Raw genomic sequence first — 23,267 nt, forward strand, 5'->3', positions numbered from 1 at the left:
TTTAGGATTGCAAATAAAATCTCTCCTTTCACAAAATGTCCCATTTGGGATTGATGCTATATCAGTATCTGAAAATTGTGCTACTGAGCAGCTACTCAGAATGCTGCTGGTGATAAATTAAACCAGAGGAAACGGATCATTTCTACTATCAGGGTCACTGTTGTCAACTCCTAACAGGCCAATTGACTTGTCAAGTTGTCTCTGAAAGCCCAAGCTCAGATTTCATTGCCTTTCACATTTTTTTTTTCAGAATTGTATACAGGAGTCTCTGAGCCTGTCTTTCACCCGGCACTTCGGGAAATTCCAGACACCGATCCTGCTCATAAATTGCAGAGGAACAGCCTCAGCAGGAGAGTCTCCTACTGGAACAGCTCTGTGGAAATATTAAGTACAAGAAAAGATCGGATAGGGATGTGCACGGGAACAGATGGGGATTTGCTTGTGTGTCATTATCAGACATGAGCAAGAAYTTAAATGGTGAAAGGTCACTTAGAAAAGCCACAGGACACCTCCAGCAGCAAAAGAAGAAGAAAAAGAAAGCTGTGGCACCGAGGGTCACTGTATTATTTTGAATAACAACCAAATCCACCTGCTAGAGACCCACCAATAGTATTTCCTAGTTTCATTTTTATAACGTATGTAATAAACTTCTAAATAGCTATGGTTGTTAGAAACCAAAACAAGACCAGTTCTGCATAACAGCATTCATTCAGTAGGAAAGAAATCTTGTGTTCTAATCAAATTCCAGGCTAAAGAAACAGGTACAGCAGGAAAAGCATCTTGTTTGAGTATCAGAGAGAGCAATGCTAGAGAACAGAGKCAAAGTCATTTCAAGTGCTTTGCCATAATGTTTGGGTCATGCTGCTACCCAAATTAGAGTTTCAGTTTTCCAATAATGCTCTRGAGTAATGCAGAAACTCAAGTGATTACTTAAGGGAAATGTCACTATTATAAAAAATGCTCTTGTTCCAAACCCAAAATTGGTCAGTGGTCAACTAAAACATTTCTTTAGTTGTTAAAGATTTCTTTTGGTGGTGGTATCGCTGCTGCTGCAACTAAATTGAAAGGGTTCTATTATGATGATTAACATCCTGGGGTTTATTACTGATTAAATAAATAGTTCAGCTTTTTTTTCCTCCCCAGAACTAAGCCACCTCCATTTTTCCATGGAAGACCTCAGTTTCAATGCAAATCATTCTTGGAGGAAAAAYGTTCTGTTGAAAAATAGTGACCAACTCTTATAATTATGGTTGAAAATCCCAGCACACCCAGACGTGCCACAAACCCTTRTTATCTTTGGGTTGTCTGAGTTTCTGTGGCATCTTCATATACAGCCATGGCACCTCGAATGGAGGAGGTGAAGCAAGAATAAGTGTAGGGGGTTTCTCTGCTTGGCCCTGTGAGCATTCCTCTTCCCTCCACCCTCAAAAAGCCTGCTTTCCCTCCCAATTCCATGCTCTTTACCACCTCACCCCCAGTTTACCCTCYTGTCATTTCCTCTTGCCCTCTTCCCGCCGTATCACGTTTCCAGTTCAGAATCTGTAGGTCCACAATTGTTTAAAAAGCAGCTCAAACTTCCAACTTATAAACATCGCTTCCTCTGTCTCCTGAATTTATTTTAATAGCTGATATTTGAGCCCAGGGGATTGTTTTAACTAACACTGTATAGTCAGAAGGAATCACTTTCCTCCAGGCTACCTCTGGGTCAACAGCATAAGGCAAGACCCCCTCACATTTCATTACCCAGGGATCAGATCCCCTTTCCCAATCCATCACTCTGAAGCTCATTCCTGCTATTCCTCTCAGATTTGCCTGCATGATTCATGCGGTGCCAAATCAACAGTATATTTGCTTTTTTCCCAGTTCATTGTTTTTATTTGCTTACATGTTCCCTGTCATAGTTCAACTCATAAATCAAGGCTGGTTTATTTTTTACAAACCCGTTGAAAGTTGGAGCCAGTTTCCACTGTTATGAAAGACTCCCAATACTACACGTCCTTTAACAGGTGGAAAATGTCTGTGGAGGCTGTTTGGATGGGAACGATTTGCTAACTTTAAGACAAAGTAGTGTTTATTTATGGCTTAATCTAATTCCAAAACAAAGTAACAGTTCCCTGCAGTGAATTATCTCCTCATGATGCTATCCCACTAACATATGGCTTTATTATTTAAGTTAAAAAAAAAAAAGTAATATTGAAACAATTTCTAGCTATTAAACTCATGTAACACAAAACAACATCCCTGAGATACTTTAACAGACCATTTTCCCTTAAGACAGCCACTAAGTGTCTGTCCTAAGTAAATTTGGCATTAAAAACRCAGGGAAACAAAACCCAAAACACACTCTCCCTCTCCAACCATTTTACTCAACCTTTACTTTTTTAGGCTCAGACCAAGAGCTGTTCATTTACCAGATTATCAGTGAAACAAGAACACATCTTTCATGGTGATCAAGCCATGGAGAAAAAGAGTCTGCAAAGAACCACCCCAAGGCTGAGTTTTGTGCACATTCAGTCAGTTCCTGCTGGGAACAAGGCTCACCATCCATCAGGTACAACAGAGAGGAACCTGCCCTTGTGGGTCCATCCCACYTCAATCCCACTTGCCAAACTGGAGGGCAATTGGCTGCTGTGAGTGACAGGTCCACCCCCACTTTGGCAATTTTCTGTGCTGTGGAAGTTTTAGAAATAATTTAGAATAACTGAAATGTTTAATTTCTGTGGTGTTTCCTTARGATTTGGACACACAACTGTTTTCCAATGTTTTCATTACAGTGAGAATTAAATGTTTTATATACCATATTGTTTTAGACAGGAAAGTCATAACATTTATCTAAAAAATGAAAAAAAAATTGTTTGACAATTCTGAGCTTTGCTACCTTGCTTTTTTTTTCAGATGAAAAATTGACTGAAACAGACCTTTTTCTTGTAAGATATTTCAGATTTGACACATCATCATTTTCCAACCACAGTAYACTTTGAAAAAAACTCAACCAACTTGGACAGACCCTGTGAACTTGTACTCTCTGCTTGTTCCTTTTCAGCTGTGAGATCACTMGGGATGGATCCCATACTAGGTTTCCATATGCCAAAAATCCCTTTGTCCTGAACACAAGCTGCCATCTCACAGAAAAATCACTTCCAAGTCTCCTACTTGGTGGAGTGAGCAACCTGTCTTTGAAGGCTTTGTAAAAATCCTGAATTAATCTGCTGTAAAGCCATTAGAAACAGTTCCTTTTCCCAAAGCACTGACACTGTTTTTGATCAAGATCAGCTCYAAGTTCAGCTCAGATGTTTGTGAAGCCACATTAAGTTTCTGACCTTCAATAGAAATGACAAGAAATATCCAAGAAAATTAAGAAAGCAGATAAAACTAAGACAGCAAAACCTATTTTCTTCCCCCCAAATCAGCACACACATTCTGTGTTAAGTTTYCACTGGCTCAGCTCCCAAGTCGAAGGTGGCATTGCACAAATCTTTGTCAGTGGGACAGGTGAGAGGCAGTGGTTGGAGGTGACACCAGACACATTCAGATGGAGATGGGGATATTTAATGATGAGAACGAATAGCCAATGGCCCAGGATTCCCTGCCACAGGCTGATAAATTCCCATCTGAAAGACAGACCCGGGAGGTGATTTCTGGACGGGGCTCCATAGTCAAACACGCAGTTGTAAGTCCTGTGCTCCAACACGTAACAAAATTCTGTAGGCCAGAAATATGGATTGTCCAGCTAAGTATTTCCTAATGTTTTAAAATACAGTATTTGCTCTTACTTTCTGTTTGCCAGACCAAGAAGGTAACTCTGCCCACAAACCTTAATTAGATGAGCTATAACGGCTGGAAAAAATAATCCTGTTTTCAGGCACACAAACCTTTTCTGTGTGGGTCTGTGTGCCCAAAACTGTTCCAGCTGTAGCTAACAAAGAACATTACCTGTACCTGAGAGCCCTGTCTGCCTTATGTCCACAGACAGTCCAGGCTCCTGCAGCACCACTGCTTTAACTGTGCTTTTCAATGTTCCTGGCACAGCCAGACTTTAAGCTTGGGTTTTACCTCTGGAAGTAACAACATACTGGAGGCAATTAAAAAGATTTTTAAAAAAGGGATACTTGCCTGCTATTTGTCCCTTTCAAAACCTCCCCCACTGAAACTAAAATTACATAAATCCAATTAGGAAGGGAACTAAAAAGGTTTAGATTTTTATACACTCCTCTAAAAGACTGGATTAGTTGCTGCAGCCCCAGCGACACACGGCAGGACACCGCTGGTGGACATGGACCCGGCTTGGAGAATTCCTGTTTGCTGCCATGAAAACAAGAGGGCTGTTGCAATGCACACAGACCCATTAGTATTAATCTCCTCCAGCTTCTGGGCAATTWTTGAATTGTTCTTCCATTTTTTAAAAACTGATTTATGGGTTATAGGGTGAGACAAAGGCAGGGGTTTTGCAAATAGCCCCTCCTTTTCATTCCATTTGAGGGCATTAATTGCTCATTGTCTGCAATTGGAAACACAGAACATTCTTACTCAGATCGCATGCAGACAGCTGCCCTGATGTGACTCCATGTACAATAAACCTCCAGCGTGGTCCTGCAGGCTTCCTTGCACCAAAGTTAACATGCCTGAGTTTGAAATCCATGGAAGTGTGTCTAAAGGGCACCTCTGGATGAATAGATCATTAAAGTCACTGCTTGGAGAATATTCCTCTCCTTTGGAGGTGTGCAGAATTAAGGCAGTAGCCTATCAAACACATTCCCAACATCTCCCATTTCTAACTTAAAGTCAAAGTCTTGGGTAGGATTTTGYCTGTCCTGCATGAAGGCAGGCTCCAGAGAATTCCCTTAGAAAGAAAAGGAAGAAAAATAATGAGACATAAATGGCTATTTCTGAAATACACTTTTCCATTTCTCCAGGTTTATCTCTGTTTCTAAGCCTGGCAAATGCAAAAAGGTGAAATGCAACCACATGATTTTATTGGCTTGACAGCCAATTTCCCAGGCTATAACTTGCCTTTAGGAAATGTGGCTGAGAAAGCCAGTCCATTAACTTCCCCATTGCTGAGAGCAARCAGGAAAGCAATGCTTTCAATAGACAGAAGTCAAGAAGAATGATTTCCCACTCCATACACTTTAGTTCAATTTTAAGGAGGCTCCCATTTGAMTAAAAATCTTGCTTTTGATTTAATAGTGGGAACTATTTATAAAGCCACAGCTAAACCTAACTTTTCCTGTAGTTTCTGAGGAAGTCAAAAGTTGTTTTGCAGGTAAAGCAGTTAAAGAGAAGGCTTCCCAAAGAAGAGCAGTTAAAGAGAAGGTTTCCCAAAGAAGGTCAACGACAGGAAACGGAATCTGTGGAAGGATCCTGGGCAAACTTGGAAAGCCTCTTCAGGTGGGGGGAGTCATTCAAGAGTCTGCAAACCATCTTTGTTTGCAACACAAGTTAAGCTCAAGGATTTTGCCTGAAGCAGCACAGTAAAAACACATCTCATTTCTTCTGAGAGCAGATTTGTGGCACTACAAAACTCTGGTGTCAGCCAGTCTGGAAAAAGGAAGATGTGCTTGGGTGGGTGCTGGCACCCGAGGGCAGCAGGTGACTGACAGAGTAAACTGAGATTCTGGAATCCTGACTCTGGGCCGGGCATGGTGACCCACCAGATGTGCCACAGCAACAAGCCAARAGAACATGAAATAGTTAAAATTCCCAGGGACAGTTGTGTTTATTTTAAACCTCACAGCAGCCCTTTAAATGAAGAAATAAAAACCTTCATCTCCAACTGCAGATAGACCTACACATGAAAGTGTTGTGCGGGAACTTGTTATTAAAATACAGACCACACAGTGCAGGCTGAAACAACTGAGAAGGTATTTTTGTTTCCAATGTTAAATTCACTGAAGATATTTTTTTCACTTATAGGAACATCGCTCTTGCTATGTATTGTACAGAAAAACATCAACAGGCAGCCCCTCCTGAGCCCTCAACCACAAGGAATATAGACACACATGCATGAAACATCTTCTGAAAACCAATCTTCCTTTAAAAAATAATACAAAATAATTTATACCCCATATCATGTTCTGATTATTGCAGATTTAGACAGTTTTTTGAGGGTTTTTTTTTGTTTAGAAAGTAAACAAAAACTGGCATGCTGCAAGAAAAGCGATTGCCTCAATAGAGAAGTGCCCATTTATGTCATGCCACAATTATTTCAAGCACTACAGTTGAGGTTAGTCCCTCCAAGGCATGTACAAATTGCAAATACACACAAATAATAATGCTCATACTTTTGGAATATGTGAAACCCTTTGTTTTGGAAAAGTTGTTCCTATTATTTGTGGCTTGCAACTGTCATCATTATTCAAGCCTTGTCTTCTTTCATGATTGTTCTGCAGCTACTGAGTGCTTGAGAACTTCCCCAAAATTAATATACTTCAAAGAACCAGGCATTTTGTATATAGCTTAATTACAGCCTATATAATTAAGTTTTAAAATGATAAAAACTCTTCTGTGCCATAAGTGTACTCAGACTTCTGCTCACAGGCAAGCCACTACATATCATCCGACTGAGCAAAGGGCCAAGAAATTCCATTTCATTAATTGCTTCCTCCAAATCCGAAATGTAATTACATATTTTCCAGGGACCTTTGACATTTTCACACTGTGGCTTGGAATCTGATCATACCCTGAAGTAAACTGCTTGGCTGGTCACAGACTTAGCAAAAAAAGATAGYTAGAGAGGTAGACTTGGCCTTTTGTGGACTCCCAAGAGGAGGGAGCTGTGCAGCTTCGGGTCAGGTTGTGTTAACAGAACCTTGCAATGAATGAGGAAGAGATGATGAGCTGAGCTGTTGTATCAAGTGACCACTTTCACAGTGATCAGCAAAGGCCTTGGGAGAGAGGAGAGTTTTTCCTTGCCACAACTATGGCTGGTTCACACAGAAGCTAGAAAGGATTTTTGAACTTTTCCTTTCCCTGAGTTTTGACCCAGCTGTGTTTCTGGACTCTCTTTTTGAGCACCATACCCAGCCCAGATGAGCGGGATCCATATGGATGCAATGCTCCAACACCTGATTCCTCTGAGAAACATCCCACCAGGTAAGTGCTGCCAGGAACTGGCACCCAGGAGCAGGGCTGCCATCCTCRCTCAGGGTGGGCAGGGCCATGGGTCTATCAGAAGGYACAGTGATTTTAGTAATGAATAACKTCTTACTAATAAATAAACCATGAATGAACTCCCTGGTTGAGAACCGCCTGACTCCCATCAGGGGCCCAGCCCTCTGTTAGTGTCAGATGAGTGTGCTGTGTGCACGCACGTTAGCAAATAGCTGGTTCATTTACTTTCATGTAGAGCACATTAGACCCYAGTGCAAACAATTCTAAACTTCTGCAAATGCTAAATTCACATTAAAATCCCATTTTTAACGTAACACCACATGGGGTTTCTTAATTTCAAAATGCTTTTCTGTGTTGCTTTGGATGCCTCATCTCCTAGACAAAACATATTTCTTCAAAACGTCGCTCTGTTTCCCCTCAGTTTCACGTACGCGAGAACAGCACCTTATTAGAAACAAAATCGATGGTTCTTCATGAATCATTACGTGGAGTTTAGATAGGAAAAAAGACATTTGGCAAGCCTTTAGTCAGTAATGTGTGCTTCTAAAACCTACTCTTTGAAAGGGCCAAGTTATTACATTGTGAAAAGTAGTTACTCAGCACGTGCTGTAACTTTTCATAGGGATTTTTAGGCCAAATTTAAAGAGTGCTAATGATTTTGAATGCCAGACTTGAGACCCTACAGCAGGATGAGGTTTTAACAAAACTTGAACAACTGCCTTCCCTCCCCCAGGTCGTGCCTCTTTAAAGAGCTGGACTTCTGGTGCCTTAAAGTACCCCACATCTCCAAGCACGGAAAGTCTCAGCCTTCATATCCCTTTCAATACATTGAGAGCAAAGTCCCACTCAAGGCAGTAGAAAAGCTCCTGGCATCTACCAAAATATGCTGGCACCCTGGGATAATAATTTATTATTAGGAATAAGGAGAAACCCCAACTGGAAGTGCCTTGTTCAGCAATGTGAGCAGCAATGGGGCACATCAGTTCCTTTCAGATTGCTCAGTTCTGGTAAYTGGGAGCAGCCTCACCATGGAAACTTGGAGCTAATTTATCCTGCTTCTCAATTCCTTCCCCTAACTCACCTATCACTCCAGGGAAGCCTGGCAAAAGGTTCTATGACAGAGGCTTTTATTGAATGCTTCAGATGGCATAACCTGAGGGCGATGTGGGGAAAGGGCCAGCACCTACTAATTTATTCCTCCTATTCCTTTATTTAAATAAATTAAAAAAAAATAATACTTGCAAAGGCAGACTAGTGATAACACATAATTAATTAGATCATCATTTTTGGAGCTTGCTGAACATCACAGACAGGTGCTGCTGTGGGGAGAGCAAGGGAGTTGAACCTGATTCCTCTGCTTCCAGAGCTCTGGCTCTGGGGAGGCTGCCAAAGCTGGAGCCCTGCAGTGAAGTGGGCAGGCAAGAAATCCCGATTTTATGAATGCTAGTGCACATCCAGCCAGGCATCAGCTCCAAGCYCCTGAATTGCCTCCAGGTCCCCCATCCACCATCTGGCTCCCTGGCGATGATGCAGCTCCACTGCAACCCAAACCCTTCTTTAACATTTCCCAAAGAAAAGGGAGACGAAAACAAAAGGATCATTTACTTCCTCTAATTGAGAAACAAGATAGGAAGACAGATAAGCCAAGGAAAATTGGCACAATTCCATGGACTTCAACTGATCCTTGGGAGCGGGTGATGAGCGTGGCATAAAGAATACAAGCTTGCTACAATTACTGCCCTGTGATAGTAATACCAGGCTGTGACCTTACACATCTTGTCTGGGGACAGAAAACCACTTTAGAAGGGAGGTCAGTACCATCGAAATGAAGTTGCCTCCTTTTACCCAGAAGGAGCTGCCCCAACACTTTTTTCCTTGTCCTTCACAATCTGCTTCTTTCCTTGCTAGGACAAAAATAATACAGTGCTAGTTGTTGCCAAATATCCACTTTTGAAACTCAGGCCCAGTCATTTTTAGCTAAGCAAACTTGGCACAAAACAAGTTTTGCCTATGGACAGAGTTTATAATGTGGGAAGTTTGCCAGGATCCTATTGCAGCCTACTTTGAGGTCTGGTGCTTCACCTTCTCACCCTACAACAAAGATTAAATAGTCCTCTAACAAGGAAAAAAAAAAGCAACACCTGATACTATTTTTCTCTTCCCTCCCTAGGAATTACAGTCCACAGGAGATGAATTTCAATAATGCCATGAGCAAAAACATGACTTTGCCTAAAGCCAGCAGTACCTCTCCAGGCTGGGATTATTTATGTGTAACACACATGTAAACACACATGCACACACAGCCAGCTTTAATAGGAGCCYGGAAGAAGAGCTCTGCTCTCACTGGGTTAAGGGCACAAAGAAAAATGTGCCATCGAAAATTAAAAATAAATAACTGCTGTGAAATAACTCAAAGCCACAGGAACTTCCCTTTTCAAAAGATACTGGCAGCCCCAGGGTGCTGCAGAGGAAGGACTGTAACACAACAGATCTCATATGCCACCCCATCTACCCCTTTTGGGCAGAATGGATCCCCCAAAAATCTCCTGAGGAGCAGACCCGACAAATTCCTCTAGGCACTGTTCAGATCTCCTTGCTGACATGGGAGATGGAAGTGGAAAAGAAGCACAATCTTCCCTGGTCTGCTCTCATCTCACCTGCAGGATCAGCAGGTCAGCAAATTCCCTTTCCTCCCGGCAAAGGGGAAACTGAAAAGGAGCAGAAAAAGCTGTGACATGCCACCAGGAAGGAGAGTCTCCACTCTGTTAGAGCCTGTGCACAGCTCCCACCCTCAGCAAACTCGGCAAAGCATTTGGCACTTTCTGCGTGTGACACAGGACTCAGAAAAAGAGCAGGATGGGGATGTTCCCCTGAACCAACTCTCCTTCACCTCTCTGAAAGAACAGCTGACACAAGAGGGGAGGGTGTGGGTGGGAGGGAGCCACGGAAAGATTGATTCAAATTCATTCTTAAAAGCCAAACAGATGAAAATAATTTTCACAGCCCCACAGCTGTTCTGTGGATTTTTTTTTCAGACCAAGCCTGAGCAAAACGTGGTGCAGATAAAAACCCAAACTTTGAGCAGATCAGGGCTGTGGAATTAAGGCCCCTCTGCTCTTCCTGACAGAATGTGCTCCCGGGGAGATGAGCATCTCTCCTGTCACAAAGCCTTTTTCCTCCAGCTGACACAGGCACATTGAGCACGCTGCCCTTTGCCCACCCCTCTCCCATTCACAATTTCTCCCCAGGTGTGCAGCAGAGGATGGGCAGCACTGCTCCAGGCTTCCTCCAGCTCTCTGCCAGCCCCTCTCAGCACAGGACACACTGGGGGAGAAAACCCAAGAGAGGGAACAGACACAAGCCCTGACATTGCACTTGAGGGCGATGCTGCCAAGCCTCGGACCACAGGACTGACAGATGGACTTAGAGCTGCACTTATCCCGGTTATTTTCCTATAAACCAGCCCTGCCAACAGCCAGCCAGTGCTTTCTGCAGCTTCCACTGCACTTTGTGGAGCAAGATCTTACACTGGTTTTTAAAGGCTACAAAAATCTCTCTGTTTTGGAGCCAGACAACACATGTTCAGGAACTTACTGCTGTGCTCCRCGTCCTGGTGCCTGGTAGGAGGTAGAAGTCCCTTTTCCAACACAGGGAAMGCAGGAGGGCCCCTGGGCACACTGGCTCCCTGGGGACTCCTTCTGGCCAAAGACAAGGCCCAGTACAAAGTGATGGTGCTGCTCTGTATCACTCCTAAGGATTTTTCCCCTGAAGTCARATGGAGCCTCTCCTCTCATCCTCACTGGGCTCTGGGAATGGCCTCAAAGAAATGATGGGGAATATAAAATGCTACCAATGCTTTCAAAAGCCTAATCTGGGACCTTTGCCTACCTAGAGGTTCCTAAGTGGAATTGAAAACCTCGCTCTGAATGTTTTCTCTGGGACTGTTTTATTAAATGAAAGTGTTCAAAACTGCTTTTAGAAAAATTGCAGAGGCTCTGAAAGCAATACCTGGAGCAGACATGAGCAGAGTGACTGGAAAGAAACTGCTAAAGGAGACAGCAGATGGGACTGAGCATGAATGCTAAGCCTTGAGGCAGGCTGAGGGCACCCGGGCTTAGCAGCTCCCCTTCCTCAGTGGATTTAATCCCTAAACATACCTGAACTACTTGGGACAGGGAACAAGGGCCTGGAAGGACTTCTTGTCCTCGAGGCACTCCCCTGGTGCAGCTCCCCCAGCCCAGGGCTATCATGTTGCACGTTGTTTATACACAATGGCACAATATAAAATCCATTTGGAACCTGGGCTCACTCGCTGCTATTAAAGAATCCATCAGTGAATTTCATTTTTTATTGGTTCACTTAAAAAACTCACAGCGGTGTGTTGTGTTTATTTTTCCAGAGCACCAATAAAAATCGTTTTGATTAAAAAAAAAAAAGGAAAGAGGAAAAGAGAGAGAGAAAGAAAGAAAAAGAAAAAAATGAAAAGCTGACCTGGTATAACCCAGGCGAGCACTGAACCTCAGCAGTGCTGGATAAAATGAGCTGAGAGGCAGCAGAGCCAACTGCTGAGCAAATGCTCAACTGTGGCTGGAGCCAGCAACTATTGAAACCTGTTTATGGTGCAATTTTTGCTTTATAAAAATCAGCACAATCAAACCCTGCTGTATTAAACCAGGTTTTGTCACARACCGATCACTGAAGGGAGGGCAGAGCAGATGCAGAGCCCCAGCCATCAAACACATGGGCCCAGTCCTGATGGATGCAGAGTGTGGCAAACACTCCCAGTATTTATGGTGCTCCACTGCCATATTGCTCCAGAAACACCAAATAATCCATACTTGGCGTTTCTCTAGGCCTCTTTTCCTTTCTTTACTCATTTATAAGCATGCCTATATCCCAAACCCAGCCTGGCCTGTGTTTAATCCTGCTACTGCTACCTGCAGCTGGGCTGGAAATTGCACGTGAGGTGAAAACTGCCATTAAATCCTGTAATGACAATGATCCCAGGTATGTTAAAATCATCCAGGTACCACACTGTGCCTGTATGTGTTCAGAAAAACTGTGGATATGGCCTAAGCCTAGGCCACCAAGTCCTGCACAGGGAGGTGACAGCCTGGCTGCACTGCAGTTATGGCCCATGTCTCCAAAGTTATGCCTATGAAGAGAAAATCTAATATTAAGTTATTCAGTCATAGGATTTTAACTTCCAGGGATATGAACTAGTTGCAACTCCATATAAACTGCAAACATATTGTAAATATATTCTTATAAAAGAGTAAGAAATAAAATTTGTATCTTTAAAGCAAAAACAGATCTAAACACAATTTCCTAAACACGTAATATAAATTCTATGTTTAACAAAGCTAGGCTTTTTTTCCCTTGAAAATTGCATTAATTCAACCCTTTCTCACCAATTATTTCTCAAAATATAAATTTGTGCACTTTTTAAGAGCAAGCAAATAAAGGAAACAACTTGYTTAAAACAGTCATTATTTTTCCAAGCTCATTTAAGAGAATATTAAAAATATTTTTSCTAAAATTTCTACATTGTTCAAGTATTTGACAAAAATTCAAATAGAGTAAAGAAGAGCAAAGAAAAATATTTTGGATATTTCATTTCTGTTCTTATATTTCTAGAAAAAATCAGAAAATAAATTAGAAAATATTCACAAGTTTGTCCGATATTTTATTTATTACGCCTTATGGGATGTTAGTGAACTGCTCACTTTGGCTATTGAYTATTAGTTACTGATTCTGGGCTGGCCACCACAGAAAGCAATCTCACAATACCATGGGCATGGGGCTTGGGTAGGAATTCCATGGACATTCATAAASCCAAAACATCTCTTCAGGCAAGAACCAAAGCTCAGAGTGCACAACTATAACAGCTGTCCAGGACTGGAGAGAGTATTTGCACTCGCTTTCTTTTTATTGTCTCTGGTTATCTTTACAGGTGCTCTTTACAAGATCACAAATCTTGTTGAAAATCAGCTCATGTTGCTAAACCCCTTGGAGGCTTTCAAAAGTCCTCACTCTGGGGCTTGTCTACCCTTGGAAAACAGATCAGACCTGTTATCATGGGACAGGTACTCACCAATACCTGCACGGGTGGACACTGATAGCACCTTTATCACATTCAGCTCAATCCACTTGGGAAACGAGCCATTAAATAACACACAGAAGGCAGCAGAGCAGAAGCATCCACTCTGGGCAGTGCTGGGATTTGTATTCACTTGCCAGTTCCTTCTCCTGCCACCCAAGTGCTTGGCCTGCAGATCAGAGGCTGTCAATCGAGCAGGAAGCTTGTCCCATCAAAATCCCCAAACTCTTGGGAAAAGTCAAACTGTGTAAGAGTTGGATCCTGTGTTTTCTTGCCTCCTTCTTGTGGGTGGGGGAAAAAACAGCCTACACAAATAAAACAGTGCAGAAGCCTTTGGGGATTAAACATGATACACCATATTTCAGCAGGGATTTGGACAGGCTGGCAGGGGGAGGAATTCCTCAAGGAAGGAGGAATGCCTCCCTCACCATCTCTAAATTACCCCAGTGCTTCTCTTGCTTTCTTCTTTCACCAAGAGCTTTCACTTGGAGAGAAGTCATTTGCCACTGGGATGTGTGTGGAGAGAGCAGCAAAATGAACCCACTATTTTTACAGAGGCCTTTTCCTTTCCGCCCTGTCGGCAGAACAAATCTTACACGGACACAAGAAAACTATTATGCTAAGCCTGTTCCCAGGACAGGAAAAGTCCTCTCCCATCCTCATTAACATTGTACAAAATATTTCAGGCTTGCAAGTGCTATAGGATAGGCTTGACAGACACGACTGTTGACCCGAAATATTAGCAAGGACTGGAAAACACCCGGCTGAAGCTTTCTGAACACGACCATCAGCATGACTGCCAAAGAAAGCATCAGCACCCGTTACTTCATGAACCAACATGTGATTTGCAGAAACACTTACACGGCTTAAAAAGTCTAAATCCTGCTTTCAAAGGAGCTTAGTCACCACAAAGTGATTTCGGTATCTCAGTACATTCAGGGGCTGGCCCTTGCAAGTGCATCTTTCCGTGGAAATGAGTCGTTGGTTATGAATTTCACAGAGGGAAATTCCTGCTGCACAGCTATTGCAAGAGCACTAAAGCTCCTGTGAAATCCATGTCCTCCAGCACAACCCCTACATCTCCACTCCTGGGCAGAGGGGATTGAAACAGCAGCACTTGAATCTGGGAAACACACACCTCCCAAAAGAGACCGGGATAATGGGATGGAGTGGTCATGTCAGGATTTGAGTAAATAACTGCGTGTGCACAAAACAATCAACACAAATTCTTTGTCCATGAAGACACCACAAAATCACCACCCCCAACACTGAACTTGCACATAAAACTCAGAAAAAAATAGGACACTCGCATAATACAAGAAAATTACTGATTCAATTCAACAACCAGTCCTAGAGAGAAGAGATGTTTCAAAACTGGTTTAAAAAGATAAGACTTTCCTTGCTTTTTTGTTCAACTCCTTCAAAAGCTTTAGACCTGTCCGGGAGACTGTTGCTCTAATGCAGAATCCACACAATGTTCTAAAGCAACTATTTTCAGAAAGGCTGTTGCCACAGCTAAAATTCCAGCCATGAGACCCATTCCTGAGCCCCTACTATCTTCCAATTCCTTGCCATTGTAACTCAGAGAAATTAACTGCTGAAATCTTTTTTTTCAAGAATGAGAAGAGCTGCTATGCCAACATCCTAGCAAAAAATCAAAAATCAATAGTTTAGACCCTGGCAGAAAGGATAACAAACCCCAATCAGTGCCATAAGTAGCAGATATGAAGGAGAATTCATGTCTTTTTCATAAAGGATTTAACYTATTAGTCTGGAGCACGAGCAGGTAGAAATATGGAACTGAAAAAGCAAACCCTAAACGTTTGGATTTGAAAAAACTCTGAAGGGGAAAGTGGCATGGAAAGTCACTAAAAACCACAAATCAAGCTGCAGGCCAAACCCTTTGTCATTTAAAAGCCTTAGATCACTGCTGGAGTGGCATTATTTGAATTTAATGGGCACACAGTAAAGGGCTGTTTAATTAAGCATTGAAAACTTGACATGACTGTTTAAAATACCCTTCAATCTGCCATTAGCTTTAACGTATATTAATAGCCAGAGCTTGCTTGAAATGCTCCACTGGGAGAAATTTTGGAGTGAGGAAAGCTCAAAAAATTTCTCCATGAAAATTTCCGCTTTGTTAACTCTAAAAATCRCGGAAAAACACCTTAAAGCAAAATATTTCATTTTGAATCAGCTCAGTAGTAATGGAAAAACCCCACACAAGTATGTTCATCTCTAATGACATGCTGCCTGATGCAAATCTAAGTTTTGATCACTTAAACCTWGAATTTTTTTTTTCCTCTTCTATGAGCTGGGCTCTTTGCTTGCACTACCCAGGACACCACAATCCTACTACCTTGAGCCRTTTGGAAGATGGCTGGAGGAATGTGGCTCCTGTCTGATGGTTGCTTCTCATTATCACTCATACCTGAACAAGTCCCTGCCCAAACAAGCAGAAAAAACCCCAGGCAACTCTAAGAGGTGGCAATGAACAACTTGAAATGTGAATGGAAAGATACTGAGAGACAACCAGAATAGCTGAAGGCTTCTTTTCCATTCACAATAGAAACAGTGGGTCTGAAAGTCAGCTAAGATCATACTGATAGTCCACCTAAGGACACCCATGGCACAGATTTGCTCCATGTGAGGATCATGGTTCCCTAGTCCAAGGAAAAGTACTGTTTCCAAGTTGGGAGAGCACTGTCTTCACACATAACACCAGCTGAGCAGGCTGCTGAACTCATTCCTGCTTACCAACACCTTCTTATTTGGTTTTCCACTGTGAGATTAGATCATGTAGGAAAAGTTCACCAAATTCTACTGTAAAAAGAGATGAACTCACACAAGATTTTGTTGGTCATTGAGAAAAAAAAAAAGTGCCTTCTGTCAAACTACTGGAAACTAATTAACTTTGAATACTCAAATACATAAACATTTCTGCAAAAACACTTCAGGATGAAAAAATTATTTACTGTGCCCTCCAGGGAAATGTACCTTGTCAATCCCTTGTCACTAAACCACTTGCTAACAGTTATGGTGTGAGGTAAATCACTGTTCAACCCTGATGAGTTTCAAGRCCTTGAAGCCTAATGAATTCTCCCATTCATTCTGGAGGTTCCATCTGCTCCTGAGCTCTCTTTTAACAACCTGGTGCTGAAAAGATGTGATGTAATTTTGCTGTTTACTAAACAGGTGTCAGTAATCCTATCCAGTGATGTCAGGCCCCTTGCTTGGAACTCTTTAAGGAATACTTTAAGGCAACTGTCTGAGCTGGTGCTCTGGGATCATAGAAAGCCTCTTCCCTGGGGAGATCCAGCCTCCCAGCACACCCATGGACAGGAGCAAGGAGCAGGAATATTTCATGAACTGATGGGGTTAGTTCTGCAAACCCTGTTATKCAGGTCACCTGCCCAGCTCTCAGTTTGCTCCATAGGAGGGCTCTGCTCACATKACTGAGCGCCACAGCAAGTGGCCCTGAGTGTTCCCTTCCCACTCAAACACCTGGGACCACACTGAGGGACATGGTGCACCCCTGGAATGGGGCAAATGGGCTCAACAGGTAACMTAARGGCTCCCAGAGTGGCAGTGCTGCAYTGGCATCKACTATCCAAAAGCTCYCTGGATAATTTCCAAGTTAATTCYCGAGTAACCCATAGCWGAGRGYGGCCCCATGACCACCCTCCCAGCAGGGCTGACACAGAACACAGGSCTGGGCTGCTGCTCCTCTCCCTGGGGCTCTGTTACTCTTTGGAGAGCACCTGCTTCAGGAATACCCTGAATTTGGAGTCTTTGGGATCTCCCCCTCTCCAACAGCCCAAGAAATAGGTGGGCACAGCACTGATGTCAATGGTGTTACACCTCTGATAGCACCTACCCAAACCCACCCAGTGCCCCAAGCTGCTGGMGGGGCACTGCACATACCCCAGGCAACACCCAGCTCTGCATGAAAGAAAGAATGTGTTGGGCAGTCAGGGTTGGACTCCAGGAATGTCTTAATTTCGTTGAGAAATGGTATTTGGTGTTAACAACATGGTATTTTAATTGTTTAATGCTCACTTACTCATGCAGCATTGGGCTGTCGGGGCTTTCCAAGGATTTTGGCTATGTAATACTTCTCCCTTGGCAGGAGGGGAATTTGAGGTTAAAAAAAAAAAAGCAAGAATGCTGTATTTGGGTAAACAATGATGCTTGGCCTTCATGCAGCATGAAGTTCTTCAGTCCATCTAGCTTACTGCCTCCATAAACTAAATAATCCTAATTAGGCTATTGAATATTTCTGGSTTTAGATAGAAAAGGTCTGGTTTAAATAAATAAAACCTTTCACAGAAAATGCATAAAATTAATTTTTACAACACAAAAGGTTTTGACTGAAAACTTTCCCATGTCAACCCTAGAATGAAAATATTCCAGGTTAGACTAAAAATGCTTAGTCTTTAAAGATCATGTTAAATATTCCATGGAGGGGGAAAAAAAGTGTGGCTTGCTAACATATCTGGGAAACAAGCTGTATTCCTCACTATTGGAAACATGTTCATCTGACCRTATAATTTTGGGCTCTAATTTAGCATTCATATGCCTGGAGTTTTAATGGMAGATTGCTTATTTTCATCAGACCAGTAAAACAGTATCAAAACTCAATATGAGCATTTGTGCAGATATAAAATCATCCTAATTTGTTGAGCTGAACTTGTAAATKAAAGGCCACGTGAAGGGATATTTGAACTCAAGTCCAAGAGCAAACTTGCTACTTGTTATTAGACCTCCCTGTGGACAGTCTTACTCGGCCCTAGGAAATGCTGGTGTTTGATTTAAGAGGCTTTCTAAAACTCAYTACATTAAATCACATACTTCAGACCTGAGGAGCTCAGAAGCCTGGAAGTTTGGTTCTATTTTTTCCAGTRATACTGTTTTCATTTAACAAAACACATCACCAAAAACCACATCTTGCTGCAGAAAGTGAGCATTGATTTAATTTTGCTTTGTAGAACCAGGTTACTGACAATTCTTTCTTCGTGGCAATGGATGTAAAACAGTAAATTTCAGTGTTTTGTTTGCTTAAATAGAACATTTTCTGCTCTGTACAAACTAATTTTCCAGGCCTGAGCCTACGTGTTTTTTAGATTTTTTCCCCTTTCAGCTTCTTTACTGGATATTTAGCTCTTCCTTCCTTGATGGGAATTTAATAAAACCCAGCTGACAAGTGCTCAGTGAAGTGACCAAGCAGCACCTGAAGGAGATGGGATGTAAGATCCATATAAAATGCCTCAGTAGGATCATTGTTATTAAAAGGATAACCAAATGAATTCATAATGATGGGACACTCATTTCAAAGTGTTTCCATAGCTGTTACACATCAAGRAAAATACGGAAGTTACCTCATTTTYTCCAATCCTAAATAACCTTATAAACTCACCAAAGAAATTAATTAGCCAATATTTCTTGAAAATTCGTAACAAAGTTTCCATTTTTCCGTCAGATAATTCCTTAGTGCATTCTGGTTTTTAACTTCCTTCGAGTCTGGATCATTTTGATGTGTGAACAGACATTTTGTGTTTCCATGGGTTATTTCCACAGGTTCAAATATCTTCTGTAATTGACATTTTCCTGCTTACAAAAGTTGTCAAACTTGAAAGTAACAGTTGATTGATAAAACATGGGTTTTGTCTGTAACTTGACTTCATTGTTGGGGCTTATTGCTCAAGCTCTGAATAGCTTCTCTCTTCAAAGTGACTTGCATTGAGAGTTTTGGGGGGGTTTTGGTTTGGGTTTTAGGGGTTTTTTTTTTAACCACCTATGTTTTAATCTACTCTTATAAAATAGAAAGCAGCTATTTTTCTTCCCTTTTTTTTTACTGGTAGATCTATTCAATAATTCGCTTTCACTTTAGAATCATTACTCCCTAAATAAAGGAGTATAACTTGACTTTTAAAGTAATCTTCCAAAGTCTTCATAATCATTCAGCAACATTGATGCTTTCCAACCCTGACTCTTAAGGAAAAAGGGGAAAAAGAAGGAAGCACTGAGTAAAGCACTGATGTGTGAAGCATCACAGAGGACAGGAGCTACACAGGCCATAAAGCAGCACCACAGMTGTTACTTAACATTTAAAAACTTCACCATGATGTTGCTCAATACTAAAAACCCCACACACAATAACTACAGAAGGAGCACTTCTTCTAGTGAKGAGAAATGCACAAAAGCACGACCCAGAGCCGAGTTGGGTCTTTTTTGTTGGCTTTAGTGGATTCTGAGCCTTGTTTGTAATAAAAACACAAATAAGTCAGGACAGTGCTGAAGTGATCAGCAGTGGTACAGATGGGGATGTCYTTGCCTCTGCACAAGTCATTGCCAATACAGGACTTAGTGGTGGGCAACTATTCACTATTTCCACCTGGATGTCACTGAATTGTAACACAGACAACTCAGCAGCACCATAACAACACCTCACAGCTCTCCTCTAAGGCAGGGTCACACCACCCTTCTGCTGACCCCAATTTCTTCCTTCATGTCAAAGAATCATAGAATGGTTTGGATTAGGACCTTAAAGCTCATCTCATTCCAGTCCCCATCATGGGCAGGGACACGTTCCACTGTCCCAGGCTGCTCAGAACTCCATCCAACCTGGCCTTGAACACTTCCAGGGATGGGGCATCCACAGCTTCTCTGGGCAACTTGTGCCAGTGCCTCACCACCTTCACAGTAAAGGATTCCTAATATCTAATCTAAACCTGCTCTCTTCCAGTTTGAAGCCATTGCCCCTCGCCCTGTCACTTCATGCCCTTGTGAATAATCTCTCCATGTTTCTTGCAGGCTCCCTTTAGGTACTGYAAGGCTGTAATTAGGTCACCCAAAGCCTTTTCTCTTCCAGGCTGAACAATTCCAATTTTCTCAACCCTTCCTCATAGCAGGCATGCTCCATCCTACAACTCGCCAGCCTTTCTTTGAACTTGGGTCCAACAGGTCCATGTCCTTCCTATGCTGGAGACCYSAGAGCTGGGTACCACACTCAGTGMAGTGCCCTGGTTTGCTTCACTYGGGGCAGGACCTGKATGCAGGAAGYAAGTGACAGAAAATTTGATAAAGCCACAGAGTGCAACAGAGCTGGAGAGGCTGAGCTCTGCCCWGACACAGCTCTCCCACAGAGATCACCTCCAACCTCTCCACTCCCAAACACGAGAGCTCAGAGATGGCTCATGGACACCATGCCATGGCCAGTCTGTGCTYTAATTTAGCCCCACTGTAACCAGTGCAGTCTCAGAATTAAATTCAATTGTCCTGGATAGGGATGGATTAAAGCAAGAGGCAATTTTTCTTTTGAGTCCCAGCCCAGACACTGTATTTTCACATGCCTTTGGCACAAAACTGTTATTGCTTTCTGAAGCAGTTGTTGTTTCAGTGACATGACTTCCTGCAGGGGCGTTTTAATTATGGTTGGTGTATCACCTAACTTCGTTATGTACTGCTTTGAAGTTGTCCTTTGTATCTGACAGAAAGAAGATGGAAAACAAACATGACTGTTTATTCCCTTCCCCTTGCCCTGCATTGGCTTGGTGAAGCCTTTGCTTTGGATTACGCAAACATGGAGCAGATGGAAAAGGAGAACCCAAAGAAGAGGCCAAAGTGCGTGTACCCGACTTTTTTGGGTGGCAAGTGTTTTCTCTTAAGCTGCCTTTATGATGAGTCAAGCAGATGTATAAACCCCCAAATGGCAGCGCAGGCCCTGAAGATAAAAACTTGCTGCAAACTGTGTTAAATTATTATTTCCAGTTGAAAAAAAAAATTAAAAAATAAAATCACAGTTCCTGAACTGTTCCTACAGCACATCTGTGATAATAAGGGAGATGCTTCACTATGGCAGAGAGGTGATATTTGCAAACCTTTGCATCTAACTGCAAGAAGCGATACCCCAGCCACTCACAAAAGAGAGGCTGGGAACGCTTGCTGGTTGGACTGCCAAGGCAGGGAGGAAGGATTCCACGTTAGCCAGATGGCAGCAGAGTATGCACAACYCACAGTGGGCTGCCCCAGCCTTGCTCTCCTGTAACCTGTGCACTTTTAAWGAATTTGGGCATCCAGGGCTGGGTGATGACATTCAACAGTCCACCTCCTCCACATCCGTGTAACACGTAATTAAGACCCTTTATATAGAATTAATCAATTTTTTTTTCAAGAAAATTTAAAAAAAGAAAATTAAAAAAAAACTTTCAAGAAAATTAAAAAAAAAAAAGAAGGTTCCTAAAAATCATTGTGGCAGCAACTGCACAAAGCATTTCAAACCATCTGCTGCAAAGCATGTGCCCAATGAAGCTGCCAACTGTGATATTAATTTTGGAGGAACCCTCTTTCTCATTTTTAAATGAATTTCTACAGCTTTAAAGTCAGACAGGAGAAATTTTGTAGGATAATCAAAATCTTCCCCTTCCCAAGAGAAGTGGGAAGTCAACCAAGAGAAGTCACCACAAGAACAGCAGGRTCAATTATTACTAATTATTTCTTCATTAACAGGGCAACTTCAGTCCCAATCTGCCTCTCCCATTGAGGCCAGAAGTTCTCACCTTCCAAAAGGAAGCTGAGCAAGACATATGGAGATTTTGCCATTTGTGGCTTGGCAAAATGGAGATGAAGGACTTCTAAAACCTTTAACTTGGGTTTGTTTTCTACACTGGGATGATTATGACATTACTCATCACAACATATCATCTTCCAGCCCCAGGGGACCATCCTGGGGAGACCCAGTGGGTTACAGAACTTACTTCTTATTTTAGGGCTTTTGCTTTCCCTGCAGTTTTCACCCCCACAGCTGAGATCCCAACCTGAGAGAGTTTGGAAGTTGAAGGTGATATTTACACTGAAATTTCAAAGGGTCACAATGCTGCTTCAGAGCTATGTGCAGTCATAGAGATTCTCTGTTTCTATAACAACTGGTTTTAAAGGGAGTTTTTGGGTTTGGTTTTTTGCCTTGAATGTTGTGCCATGATGAGGAAATACCTTAAAATAAARATGCACCTGCACCACTTTTGCAAGTGTTTGGTGACTTGAACTCTTTGCTCAGGGGAAACAGAAATCCAAACACACAGAGGAATCCTCCAGCCACTCTGCACTCCCCCTTCCCAACCCTGCACACCTGGTGTTTAACATACATAGAGGAGTCTCTCACCTTCTCCTGCAGCCCAAAGTCTGGAACTGAGCAGTAAAGCTGARAGGGACACAAGCCTGGCACATCATCTACTTGCTGGTCCCTCTCCCTCCTTTTCAGGTTCAAAGACTTTCCATGGTGTCCCAGTGAGTAAACTTCATTAAAGAGGAGAAGAGTCAGCTCCTGATGCTGAAACCCCTCTGCTCATATACCTCAGTYACACCAGCTGTCCACACCCACAGCCACAACATGAAAAACCATCCCAAAATCCTATTGCTTCAGAATCTTTGAACCCAGACAGATGTCCTGGGATGAAAGGGGAAATGAAGCTGCCGAGTTCCTTTCCTGCCATGACAGAAGTGTACACACAAGTCAACTACTTCCTATGGCCAGCCCCACCCTCTGAAATTCTGAGAAAAAAGGGAAAAAGAAGCTCAGCTAATGAGAATTGCAGCACTGTTCACACCACAGTAGTTAAGGTTGTATTCATTATAAATCCCCWTTTCAAGGTTTCTGTCACCCTGCCATAAAAATCATTCTGGGTTGAAATTTAGCATCCAARCTTTCTGCCCAAGGACAATATTTTTGACAGAATTTGGAAACAATTGGTTTGGCAAAGTGCAGCCGAAGTTTTAAGGAGTGCAAAAAAGAATAGTGGTTAGTGGTGTCAGATATTATTATTTTATGCTCTCATAACTTAAAAACAACTAATTTAGGTTCTGTGGTTGCTATTACTCCTTAATTTCCTCTGAAATAGTTGGCCCGTYCCTAATAACAAGCTCTTGCAAACTGCTAGCACCTCTCGAAATAGAAAAATAATAGTATTCCTGGGCCAAATCGAGGGCTGCCATAAATTAGCTTAGTGTCAGTGCTGCCCATTGACATCAGCTGAGGGCTTGGCCCCAGGTGTTAAGCAAA

General features: G+C 42.4%; 1 long non-coding RNA gene across 2 annotated transcripts in view; it reads right to left on the reverse strand.

Annotated features, from left to right (window-relative positions):
* LOC130583424 (uncharacterized) overlaps positions 1-23,267 on the reverse strand; it is a 114,482-nt gene that overhangs the window by 39,609 nt on the left and 51,606 nt on the right. Inside the window, exon 1 of one of the 2 annotated variants that reach the window (XR_008966424.1) lies at positions 22,371-22,514. The exons of the other annotated variant lie outside the window; for it this stretch is intronic. This is a non-coding gene — a long non-coding RNA (uncharacterized LOC130583424). Of the gene's footprint in view, positions 1-22,370; positions 22,515-23,267 lie in introns of those variants that run through there. 2 annotated transcript variants of the gene reach the window in all.

This window comes from Malurus melanocephalus, unplaced genomic scaffold, assembly GCF_030028575.1.
Source record: "Malurus melanocephalus ecotype Western Australia unplaced genomic scaffold, MMel_1.1 scaffold_13, whole genome shotgun sequence".
Taxonomy (NCBI): Eukaryota; Metazoa; Chordata; class Aves; order Passeriformes; family Maluridae; genus Malurus; species Malurus melanocephalus.